The sequence below is a fragment of the Physcomitrium patens genome, chromosome 1, assembly GCF_059467195.1.
Source record: "Physcomitrium patens ecotype Gransden chromosome 1, ASM5946719v1, whole genome shotgun sequence".
Taxonomy (NCBI): Eukaryota; Viridiplantae; Streptophyta; class Bryopsida; order Funariales; family Funariaceae; genus Physcomitrium; species Physcomitrium patens.
This window is the reverse complement of record NC_143410.1, coordinates 27,062,340-27,076,212: the sequence shown is the minus strand read 5'-3', so window position 1 is coordinate 27,076,212 and position 13,873 is coordinate 27,062,340.

Below are 13,873 nucleotides of genomic sequence, written 5' to 3'. Positions count from 1 at the left end.
TCTACAAATTTTATGGTTAAAAAGATATAATCCATCTATAGATTGGAAGTGTCATAAGATTGAATTTCCTATAGAATTCCTTTGGACAAAACTTATTAAAAAGTCATCAACAATAAAGCACTTATTTCTTGAAACAAGCACTTTCATAAAAATAACTAAGAAGAAAATATAATTTGTTATTTATACAACTCTAGCTTATAAAGAAGCAAGCTTATTAGTAGCTATCTTAGAACAATATAAAGAATTTTAAGATTTCTTTAAAAATAAGAATATTGATATATTGCTAGAGCATCAATCGTATGATTGTGCCATTGATCTTCAAGAAGAGACTTAACTACCATTTGGCTCAATCTACAACCTATCACAAAACTAGCTTTTGGCATTAAAGAATTATATTGTCAAAAAACTTACAAAGAAATTTATTCAACATTTCAAATCTCCAACAAGTATACCAATACTTTTTATAAAGAAAAAAAATAGATCATTGCAAATGCATATTGATTATTGCAGCCTCAAGAAAATAAGAGAGAAGAATCATTACTTGTTATCATTGATATTAGGGCTTTTAAACCAACTTGATTAAGCCAAGATCTATACTAAATGAATCTCCATAAAATATATAATTTAGTAAGAATTAAAGAAGGAGATGAATGGAAGACAATATTTTGGACAAAATATGGATATTTTGAATATGATATCATGCCTTTTGGATTAACAAATACTCTAGCTATTTTTTAATATTTAATAAATGATATTTTTTGAAAACAAAATTTGACTAGTTTGTTGTTTGTTATCTTGATGATATCTTAATCTACTTCAAGATTCTTGGAGAACATGAAAAATATGTGAGATTAGTCTTACAAAAGTTATAAGATGCAAGACTATATGTCAAATTAAAAAAAAATATATTTTATTAGCCAAAAGTAGAATTTCTTGGATATATATCTAATAAAGGCCTATTATTGGATCCAAAGAAAATTCAAGCTATAATAGAGTGAGCAATTCAATAGATAGTACAAGATGTATAATGTATCTTTAGATTTGTTATATTATCATAGATTTGTTATATTATCATAGATGGAAGAAAGTTGAAAAGTTCCTTCAAGTTGAGTTCTATTCTAGAAATTTTTGAGCTACAAAGATCAATTATGAAATTTATAATAGAGAGCTTCTTGCAATTATAGATTCTTTTTTAAAATAGCATAACTTATTGGAAGGTGCTACACATCCTATGATTATATTTAGAGATCATAAAAATTTAGAATATTTTATGTCAGCTCAAGTTTTGAATAGCCACCAAGCTTGTTGTCAAAGCAAGAGTCCACTTTGAATAGAAGCAATGTTCCTTTTCGTATTCAAGATGGATCCAATATGCATAAAACCTTCTTAAATTTTCCTTTGAGTATTTACAAAACTATATATGTAATAAATCAACAAACTTTAAGTTTGAAAATTCATATTTCAAGATTGAGGCATTCAAATAAGCTTAAAATTTGGGAGAATAGAACTTACATCTTTGACCATTATGACACAAATTTTTAGTCACAAATTTGTTACCGATCGTCAGATATCACCAAATCATTAAAATGTACTTTTCAAAGTCAAAACCAAACTGAAAACTTGAAAATTCATATCCCAAGATCTACCTATTCAAATAAGCTCAAAATTTGGGAGTACAAAAATTATATCTTTGATCATTATCACACAAATTTTCAGCTGCAAATTTATTACTAATCGTCTGATATCACCAAATTTTTATTTGGTACTTTTGAAAGCTAAAATCAAACTAGAAACTTGAAAATTCATATTCCAAGATCTAGTCGTTCAAATAAGCTCAAAATTTGGGAGTAGAAAACTTATACCTTTGAATATCATTATACAAATTTTTAATTATAAATCCATTGTCAATCAATTGATATCACTAAATCCTTATCAAGTACTTTTGAAACTCAAAACCCCAGTCACTTGACAACAAATTTTGCCACTTCTTTCAAATCAAGTCTCAATTGACATGAGATTTTAGACATAAGCTTTCTATATCATAAGTAACATGTACACAAAAAATAAACTTCAAATTCGTCTTGAAGCTCAAGTTCTAACTTAAAACCAAAACCCTCTATTTCTCTAATTTCTTCAAAACCTTGATTTTAGTTTACTAGTTTTAATTAGCCATATCTCACTCATTCTAGATTCAATTCTATTGATCCTTTAACATTAAATATTTAGCTTGAAGTCTAGTTTTTTTTCCAACTCCTCGATTTCTTGCTAGTATCTTTAACCTCCTAATATGCAAGAAAAAGTAATAATAGGTATTAATTTAGTAGTCTAAGTTTAAAACAAGTATGTCACTCTCATCCGAACTCCAATTCATGCATTTTTTCCACATAAATTCATGCCAAGAAGCTCTTCTTTCTGAATATCTCTTCTCTACTTGCCAAAACCAAAACCCTTCTCTTTACTTCTAAGCTCGCCAAAGAAATCACAGCTAAGGTCTTCAAAGTCCAAATCAAAAACTAATAGTTTAAAGTTAAACAAACACCAAATCTAATCCTCCAAGTCAGCACAATTAATGGTAGCCAACTAATACTATTCAAACTCCCATTTATCCTTAATAAAAACCTAAATACTACCTCAAAGTCAAAATTCTTCATACATCTATAAATATAACTTTGAATCTACTAAAACCAAAGATTAGAAAGAAAGTAAAAGAAAAAAAAGAATTTCTCAAGGCTTAACCAAAGATAAAGTTAAGATTAAAGATAAAATAAAATTTAGCCGAAATTTCAGAAAATAATAATAATAATAATAATAAATAATTTTATTAAAAACTACAAAAAAAATTAGATTAATAAGGAAAAAAAAGAACTTAATAAAAGTTCAATGAAAAGTACATAAAGTAAGGTTTCCATACATAAATGTATTTACATCATAATATTATTAAAATACATCTTTATTTCATTTTTATTCTAAAAATACATATTATCTTGAGAAACAACAAGGACTATTAGATGCTTTATCAAAGAAATCATATCTTATTCCAAAGTACAAAGAAGTAATATTTGATCAACAATATATCACTCTTTTAAAACCAAAATAATTATATCTTTATACTTCTTCAATAGTAATACTTGTTGATTCAAGTTTTTTTCAATAAATTTATATAACGTCAATTAAGGACTCATTAATTTATAATATTAAGCAACATTGTAACAACAATAAGTTTAAATTTGTCGATGATCTTTTGTATTGCTAAGATCACTTATATATTCTTGAAGGACCAAAGCAACTTTGCGTTTTATAATCTTATCATGATTTCTCAACTACAAGATATTTTAGATTTAACAAAATATTAGAGCTTATCTCTTAAGATTTTAAGTGGCCTCAAATATTAAAGACTACAAAGGATTTTGTCTTCTTATATGACATAAATTCAAGATCCGAGAATTCTCAACATTGTCTTTATGAACTTCTACAGCCACTACCGATTCCAAAGCAACCATGGTCATCAATACCAATAGATTTCATTATTGATTTGCTACCATCAAGTACACTTGATATCATCCATGTTGTTGTGGATGGACTTATAAACATGGCACATTTTATCTTATATAAAAAGCCAATTTTTAGAGAAGAAATGACAAGTTTCTTTCTTTATAACATATATCAACATCATGGCCTATCTAATGACATTATTTTTTATTAAGGACCTCAATTTACATCAAAGTTTTGAAAATCTTTTTTCAAAATATTAAAGATAGATATCAAAAAATTTTCTATATTCTACCCTCAAACTAATGGTCAAACAAAAAAATTCAATCAAATGTTGAAGTAGTATTTGCAATCAACCATCAACTATCAACAAGATGATTAGATCTTGTATTTTAACTTTAGAGTAGTTTTCTTATAATAATATCCTTCATGCTTCAATTCAAAAAATACCATTTTATATTAATTATGGTTTTCATATAAAGCTTAATTTATTAGATATATCAAAAGATAAAAAGCCAACAATTGAAGTTCTTTTAAAAAAATTGTTACATCTCTAGATAACTTTGAAGCTCCATTTATAAATAGTTCAAGATTCTTATAAAGCATCTTTAAAAAAATTAAGAAAAAAAAAACCTACTTTTCAAGATAAAAATAAAGTATGGCTTTTTTGATAAAATATCAAGACCAATTGACCTTACAATAAATTAGGCTACTAAAAATTGAGGTCCTTTTGGTATTCAAAAGCAAATTATTCCGATGGCTTCTCAATTGAAACTATCCACATCCATGAAGGTATATCTAGATTTTTACGTTTTTCTTTTAGAAGCTTATTTAGAATTAACTATTTCATAAAGAATACAACTATCTTTGCCTTGCATTGAAATAAATTATCATGTTAAATATGAGATTAAAAAGAACCTTGATTTTCAACAAAAAAGAAGCATGTTGAAATATTTTATTCATTAACATGGCTGTGATATCAATGAGCATGCATGAGAATTAATAGTAAATTTAATTAATATACTACAAAAGGTACAAGAGTTTCATAGATGTTATCCTCAAAAATCTAAAGCTATTTTAGGATGACTTCTTTATGATGCTATTACTAAAATATTGTATGTATGAAAGAAAGAAAATATGGAATTAATATTTTTTATGGAATTTAGAGTTAGAAAGAGAAATAATATTATAAATATTCAATAAGAAGATTTTAAGATTATTTTTAGAATATTTTATTAGATTGTAAAAGATTTATAGAAGTTTTTTAAAATATTCTAACATATTCTATAAAATTCTAAGAAGATTAAGAAAGTTATCTGAGAAGCTTCTTAGGATTGCTTCATCTTCAAGCAATGTAGAAACTTCTTGAAAACTTCTTAAAGTTACTTTATCTTCAAGTACCATAGAAACTTCTTGAAGAGCTTTCTAATAGCTAATATATACATTGGAGTCAAGGCTAAAGAGATCTTCAATTTTGACAACATATCTCTTGAAATTCTAAATTCACATCTTACAGTGTTGATCTTATACTCATCTCGTTTAATCAAGTCTTTATTAGTTTTCTTGTTGAAATTCTTCCATTCAATTTTTTTTTGGTCTCTTATATAATGTTTTAATAATAATGTATTGTTCCAAAACTTCATTGACTTTTTTTGTTTGACCATCAATTTGAGGATAGAAGATAGAAGAAAGTTTGATATCTATCTTCAATATCTTAAAAATGAATTTTCAAAAATTTGATATAAATTGAAGTCCTCAATTAGAAATATTGTCATCAAGTAGGCCATGATATCAATATATATTATTAAAAAAAATCATTGCCACTTCTTCTCCAAAAATTAACTTTTTGCATGAAAAAAAATAAACCATCTTTATAAATAGATCCACAACAATGTAGATGGCATCAAATATAATTAATGGCCATATATTAGTCATGAAATCCATTGATATTAAAGACCATGGTTGCTTTGAAATTGGCAGTGGCTATAGAAGTCCATACAGATGATGTCAAGAATTATTAGATCTTGAACCAATATAATACATAAAGACAAAATCCTTTACAGTCTTTTATATTTATGCCACCAAAAATCTTAAGAAATATACTCCAATGTTTTGTTAAATTTAAAATGTTTTGCAATTCAAAGATCATGACAAAATTAAAGAATACAAAGTTACATTGGACTTTTTGGAATATATAAACAATCTTTACAATACAAAAGATCTTTCATAAACTTGAACTTTTTGTTTTCAAGGTGTTGCTTGATATTACGAACTAATGAGTCCTTAGTTGATGTTGCATGAATTTTTTTAAGAAACTTGAATTAATAAGTATAACCATAGAAATAGCACAAAGACAAAATTATTTTAGCTTCAAAAAAGTGATATACTACTAATCAAATGTTGCTTCTTTAGTCTTTGGAGCAAGATATGATTTCCTTAATAAAGCATCTGATAGTCCTTACTCCATCCTTGGATGATATATAATTACAAAATTAAAACAAGATAATGACATATTCCAACAAGCTTTGTAGAAAATTAGAATATAAGTTGATATGAAATACTCCAAATTTTTGTAATTTGTATATAAAGTCACAAGATGTATAGCATCTTCTAATAAAGGACATTGTTCTTAGAAAGAGTCTAAAATGAAAAGAAGATCTTTATTATGAATCTTTTAATTGATTATCACACTCAATAACTTTTTAAAATAGTATGCAACTAAATGGAGTTTTCCATCTTCTTCTATCTATGATAGTATAGCTCTTAATACAAAATCAAAAGCATCAATTTCCAAATAAAAGGCCTTGATGAAATCTCAATTCATTAAGATTGGAATTGTAATAAAAATTACCTTCAAATCTTGAAAAGCCTTTTGTACTTGAAGTCTCCATTTTAATTATTTTTTTAAATATCAACCAAGTAAAAAGAAAGGCAATTTGAGAATAATTTTTGATAAATATTTTATAGAAATTAATAAAATTAATAAAATATTATATATCTTGTATTATCTTTGGAATTGCCTACTTTGTTACAACTTGAACTTTCTTCAGATTCATCAAAATGCTTTCATTGGATATAATACATATACAACAAATTTTACTTCTGACTAATAGAATACATATTTTTTTAATTTGTCATATAATTCCACATCTTATAACTTTTGTAAGACTTATCTCACATATTCTTCAAATTCTTTAGGAGCCTTGGAGTAAATAAATATATCATTAATAAAACAAATAACAAATTTATCCAAAAATTCTTAAAAAGTATCATTTATCAAATGCTAGAATATAGCTCAAGTGTTTGTCAATTAAAAAGGCATGATATTATATTCAAAATTTTTGTAATTTTTTCAAAATGGTATCTTTTATTCATTTTTTTTTAATCCATATCAAATTCTATATTTCACAAAGATATATTTTGGAGTAGATCTTCACTTGAGTGAGTTGCTCCAAAAGCCTTGATATCAATGATAGTGGATAATGATTATTTATTATTATTTTTTTGAGGCCGTAATAATCAATATACATTCATAAATATCTATTTTTTTCTTTACAAATAATATTGGTGTACCTGCTTGAAATTTGGAATATCAAATAAAGTTCTTTGCAAGATTTTTATTGATGTAATCTTTCAATGAAAAAAAGTTCATTCTATGATAGGTTGTGGATTGGACCTAGTGGTGATTGAGCCCTTTCTTGAAGATTACTAATATAGAAATACAATTGATGTATTGGTAATATATTAGCATTCTTCTTTTTAAAGATATCTTAGAATTTCTTATACTGCTCTGAGATAGCTATTAACAAGCTTGCTTCGTCACAAGTTGGAGTTGCATAAATAATAAATGTCATTTTATTCTTAAAAGTTTTTATTTAATTCCTTGCTTCAAGAAATAAGAGCTTTAATATTGATGACTTCTTGATAGGTTTTGCTCGAAGGGATTCAGTAGGAAATTTAACCTTATAAAATTTCTAATTTATAGATAAGTTAAATCTTTTCATCCACAAAAGTCCTTAAAAAATAGGATTGGATGAGATTCTAACAATATTGAATATTATTTTGCTACAATAGCCCTCAAATGATGTTTCTAGTAGTATAGTTTTATAAGTAATATTACTTAAAGATAAAAATCAATTGTCTATTACTTCTATATGTACACGTTTTGACTTCTTTACTAGAAGAATGTTATGAAGTTTAGAAAACTCCTCATCTAAAAAGTAAGAAAATGATCTTGAATTTAATAAGGCATTTGTTTGAAGTTTTTGTATACCAAGAAATAAAAGTATAATAAAATAACAAGCAATTTGGGCAAAGATAGAAGGACCTTGATTAACTTGAAGAATTGAAATGTCTAGCCATACAATCCTTATTATGACTAATTCTCTTTGTTTCTTAGAACAATTGCACTCTTAATCTTGATTATAAATTTTTTCTTCAAATAATTTCTAAATTTGTAGTCTTTTTTATCATAATACAAGTATAATACTTATTCAAATTGAAGCTTATTCTCCTCTATTATAAGAGATTTGAATTGTATTGCATTAATTTTCATATTCTCAACTATGGAATGTAGAAGTAATATATTTGTTGAAGCAATAAAGTATGAATTTTTAATACATTGTTTTGTCAAAATATACAAGTGTTATTCTTGATGGCATTGAAATAATTAATTATCATACTTTACAGCTTGGTGGATAGCTTCATTGAGTGTTTAAAGATTAGTTAATGATAATAATAGATCTTTCATATCATTTTGTAGTCTCCAGTAGAATTAGCTCATAAGAGCTTCTTCATCTCAATTAATGTTATAAGTCAATTCCTAAAAATCATATACATAAACTAATATAAAGTGTGATCCTTGATATAATAAGCAAATCTTTATTTTTGTTCATTGGATCTTATCATATTGTCCAAATGCTTCAACAATTGCTTCTAAAAAAGCTTCAAAATTGTTCAAGTTTAGAAATCTCTTTTCAATTAAAGAAGCAAAATAAGATAAGGCTTTTTTTGTGAACAAGGTTCTAACTAAATCAACTTGCAACTTCTTTGTTTGATAGCACTTAGGTTGTAGAAAAATTACCTATCAAATTTGATTAACAAATCTTCAAAATTTGGAGCATGTGTCATCAAACTTTTCTAGAAGACTAATCTAAGGCTCTTTATGTTGTTGAATAGATAAATTTTCTTTTTGAGGCATAGATGCTACTATCTCTTTAGATGTAGAAGCTTGAAAAAGTGATTGCATCATAGGCTAAATTGCTCCAAGTTTTGCATCACAATAAAATCTTGCAAAAAAAATCTTAATTTTAATAATCTATAGGATAAAATATTCAATGTATTTATAATAATATCTAACTTGGATTCAAGAAACTCAACCATACTAACATTTTCACCTCCAACCAAATTAAAAGAAGAAAAAAATAAAAAATCTAATCAATATCAGTTTAGAAGAGGATAATGTACAACCTCGAAAGCACTTAGATGCCTTCAAGTAGAAGAATAATCTACTCCTTATCAAGAAGGATCAAGCTCTAGTATTAATAAGAAAAAGAATCAATAAATTGTCATTGATACATTATATAGAAGATTGAACAAGAAGTTGAATAGAAGAATTTCAACAAGAAAGTTAGGAAGAACTTGATCAAATCAAATGACTACAACATTAATCAACATTAAGAGAATTAAACAAGTGCTCCAAGAAATGTGCTATTGACACTAAGAATCTCCTTAGTCTTGACTCTAATATATACTAGATATTATGAAGTATCTCAAGAAGTTCTTATGTTGCTTAAAGACAAAGTCTTAGAGACATAGTCCTTAGAACCTTCTAGAGACAAGCTTCTAGAACCTTCTAGAAGCAAGTCTCTAGAACCTTCTAGAAGCTTCTTAGTTGGTAGAAGATGTTAGGGACATAGTCCTTAGAACCTTCTAGAGATAAGTTTCTAGAACCTTCTACAAGCAAGTCTCTGGAACCTTCTAGAAGCTTCCTAGTTGGTAGAAGTTGCTAGAGAAGCTTCCTAAATAGGAGTATATATTGGGATCGAGGCTGAAGAGTTCTTCAGTCTCGACAACACATCTCTTGGAGCTCTAGCTCACCTCTCTGGTGTTGTTCTTGTATTCATCTGATTAAACTAGTTCTTGCCAGTTCTTCTTGAACTTCTTGGTAGATATCAAGTCTGTATTCTGTGTCCGTGACAGTTTGTCGAGACTTCACTCACCTCAAATATCAGAGCTAGTTTCTTCTTTGTTAGAGTGTGGATTACCCCTTGGCTTGGAAGTGTACTAGCACTTTAGAGGTTGCAGATTACCCTCTTCTTAACTGATACTTCTTTTGTTATAATATTGGAGTCTTATTCTTCTTGGAGAGAGTAGATTACCCCTTTTCTTGAAGCTCTTAAGGCATTTTAGAGGTTGCAGAGTACCCTCCTCTAAACCAATATTGTCTACTTGTAGAGTCATTTCTATCCTTTTTTTAGAATGGTCGGGGGCAAAGACATTAGTATGACGGAAAGTTCAGAGTCCAAGTTAGATATTATCATGAATACCCTCGCTACGTTATCGCAAAGAACTGCAGAGATTGGAAGAGTCGTGGCAAGGCTTCATAATGATGGAGCATCTGGGATGGCACAATCTAGGTTGCACCAGCCTCAAACTTCTGCACTTGGAGAAGCAACTTTGCCTCAAGTTCGACAAGCACCGCTGGTTCTACAACATAAAGAATCCCGAGTTAGTCTTCCGGACAAGTTCAATGGTACACGTTGTCGTACTGTAATTACTTAAAGTATGTAAAAATTAGTGAAAACATGTAATATGTTTATAAGTCTTAATGTGAGTTAGAATAGTTAGTATGTTAATTTAAAATGAATTGAAATAAAAAAAATTATTTGGAAGTTAATCTAGTTTGATCATAGAGTTTATATTATATAAGATTTAGATAGTTAGTATAAAGATTAAGGGAAGGGAGGAGTTAAAAGATGAAAATATAACTAGAAGGAGGCTTATTGGGAAGGATGAAAGTAAGGCATGGTTGGATGAAGGTAAGGGGTGAAGAACTTCATCCCTATTGGTCGAATACCATGCCCAATGGGGTTTGAGGAGGCTGCCCGAGGCCATATTAGGAATTAGGGTTCCTCTTTCAAGGCCATTCGAGCTTTTGAGGCTAGGGTCAGAAGGTTTAGGGTTTTGGGTATAATTTGGGTGAAGATTTTGTGTGATTTCGAGTTTTTATGGAAAAGATATGAATGTTCAAAGATAAGGTGTCAATTTCGTACCTACTGTCTCTTCTTTTGGGCATCACATACGAATACGGAGAGCAACGGAAGATCGGCGACAGGATTTGAAGAGAGCATTTTCTCGGCTACACACTCTACTTATTGTATAGTGAATTCTAAGATTGGGTGAAGGAGTTATGAGGTGTTGAAGACAGCACTTGTAATTTGAAGGCAGTAAGTATATCGTTTTGTTGCTAGTTCTGAGTGAAGCCATATCTTGAGTTTTTGGACGAATTTATGGCTCAAAATTTCCACAAGTGTGTGTAATTGGGTTAAGAAGCTTTAGCTCAAAGTTTCATAGTATTTGAATAATTACTTTGTGAGATATGAAGGAAGTTGTACACGGGTGTAAAAAAGCTAGGGTTTGAAGCTATAGTTAGGGTTTTCAAGATATCACAAGATCCAAGACGAATTTACAATTGAATTTTGTTGTGGTAGTTGCTAAAGCTATATCGGTACTCCATGTAAAATTTGGAGTTGTTTAGACGGTTAGATCGTAAGTTATGAGCTGTTGAACTTCGGGAAAAATTCCTCATAATGATATATAAGATTTTTATAACACCTTATCAAGTATTTTGGTGTTCTTTGGATTTTAAGGCTTGTATATTGACGTAATTGCTCCAAAGGAGAGGAGTTTATATATATAAAATTGTTACCCTTATATTTCAAACTTGATTGAGTATTTAGTGACAGCCAGAAGCCCAGCGCTTTCTTGAGGCAAACTCTTTCTACCCCGACAACGTTCCAAGTTTCGAGGATTTGTCAACCAAATCAGGTTGATAACAGTTTTACAGCTCGAATGCTATCCAACGGAGGAGTCACATGTTGGGCTTGTTGGAACCTTACTTACAGGACAAGCTCTATCATGCTTTGCTCCTTTGTTTGAGAAACGATCGTCCATACTAAACAACTTTGAAACCTTTTTGGAAGCATTTGCGGAAGCATTTGGTGAACACGACAAGGTTCGATGGGCTACAACAAAGATCTAGTCACTACAACAAGGAATGCGTTCTACATCAGTCTATGCATCGGACTTCAGGCAATTAGCATTCGACATCAATTGGGACGAAGAAACATTGATGAGTCAATTCTATTGGGGTTTAAGGGACGATGTGAAGGATTTGCTGTTAACTCTTCCTGATCCACAAACGCTCAATGAAGCTATTAGCCAAGCTGTGAAGTGCAATAATCACCTATTCCAAAGTCACCAAGATCAACGTTCAAGACAACATACGGTTCGCTACACCCCAACTATGTCAGCAAGCAGCGTGAATTCACATTCAGAGGTAGAAGACATGCAAATTGATGCGGTACATGTCAAATCTCTTACTCTAGAAGAAAAAAAGCGGCGTATGGAAGAAGGTCTATGCTTATATTGCGGTGAAGAAGGCCACAAAGTTGGCAACTGCCCCAAGAAGCAAAATCGACGAATTATCAAGACTAGGGGTGCATTTATTCAGGAAAAACGAGGATGCCCAACCACAATAGGAACCATGCGGTTGGACAGTGAAATATCGCAACAACAACCAGGTTCCTTTCTTTCCGCTCAACCTATCCTTTGTTTTACAATCCCTTTGCTTATTGGCCCTCAGAAACTGAGAACCTTAGCATTATTAGATTCAGGAGCATCTGCTTGTTTTTTAGATGAAGAATTTGCAAAGCGTCATAAGATCCCTTTAGTACAAAAATCCAAACCTGTTCACGTTGAGGTCATAGATGGACAACCTTTATTGTCTGGTAGTGTCACCCATGAATTAGAACATATAGAAGTGACGTTTAAGGACCATAGTAGTCATATTATTTTCAATATTATTAGAACCCCATCAAATCTTGTTATTCTTGGTCTTTCCTGGTTAGAAAAGCATAACCCATCTATAGATTGGAAGTTGTGGAAGATGACCTTTCCCACAAAACCACCCAAGAGCAAGCCTAGTAGAAAACCCCGAATAGAGAAATCCTTATTTATTAGAGCAAGAGCATTTATAAGATTGTCCAAGGGAGGCACACCGTTTGTCATTTATGCGGCTCCAACTACCAGGGAGAAGATCTCGACTGCAAGTATACCAGAGCAATATAAGGATTTTAAAGACGTGTTTCAAAAGAAAAATGCCGACATGCTACCGAAACACAGACCATATGATTGTGCCATAGACTTACAAGAAGGAGCACAACCGCCTTTTGGCCCAATCTATAATCTATCGCAGATGGAGTTGGCGGAGTTGCGGAAGTACATCGACGAGAATCTAGCCAAGAACTTCATCCGTCATTCAAAATCGTGAGCTGGAGCACCCATCTTATTTGTGAAGAAGAAAGATGGCTCGTTGCGGATGTGCATGGACTATCGAGGCCTCAACAAGGTAACAAAGAAGAATCGTTACCCGTTACCCTTGATTTCTGGTCTCTTAGAACAACTTGGACGTGCAAGGATCTTTAGAAAAATTGATCTAAAGCGAGCTTACAACCTTGTATGAATCAAGGAAGGAGATGAGTGAAAGATAGCGTTCCGCACAAGATATGGCCATTTTGAGTATAATATCATGCTCTTTGGTCTTACTAATACTCCAGCGGTCTTTCAACATATGATGAATGGTATTTTTCAAGAGCACCTTGACGATTTTGTTGTCATCTATTTGGATGATATTTTGATATTCTCCAAAAATGAGGAAGAGCATGAAAAGCACGTTTTTTTGGTCTTGGAGAAACTATGCAAGCGAGGACTATATGCCAAGTTGGAGAAGTGTTTGTTTCACCAAATAGAGATGGAGTTTTTGGAGTTCGTTGCGACTACGGAAGGCTTAAAGAAGGTGGAAGCAATCGTGTCCTGGGAGGTTCCGAAGACGATTAGAGATGTACAATGCTTACTTGGTTTTGCCAACTTCTATCAAATCTTTATCAAGAATTACTCTCAAGTTGCTGCTCCTCTCACTCGGTTGATATGCAAGGATAAGCTAGAATTGGGACCTCTAGTTGAGAAGGCGTTTCAAAACCTGAAGACCGCATTTACTATGGCTCCAATCTTGATACATCCAGACTTTACAAAGGCCTTCTATTTAGAAACTGATGCTTCAAATTTTGCTTTGAGAGCTGTACTTTCACAAATGGGAGAAGAT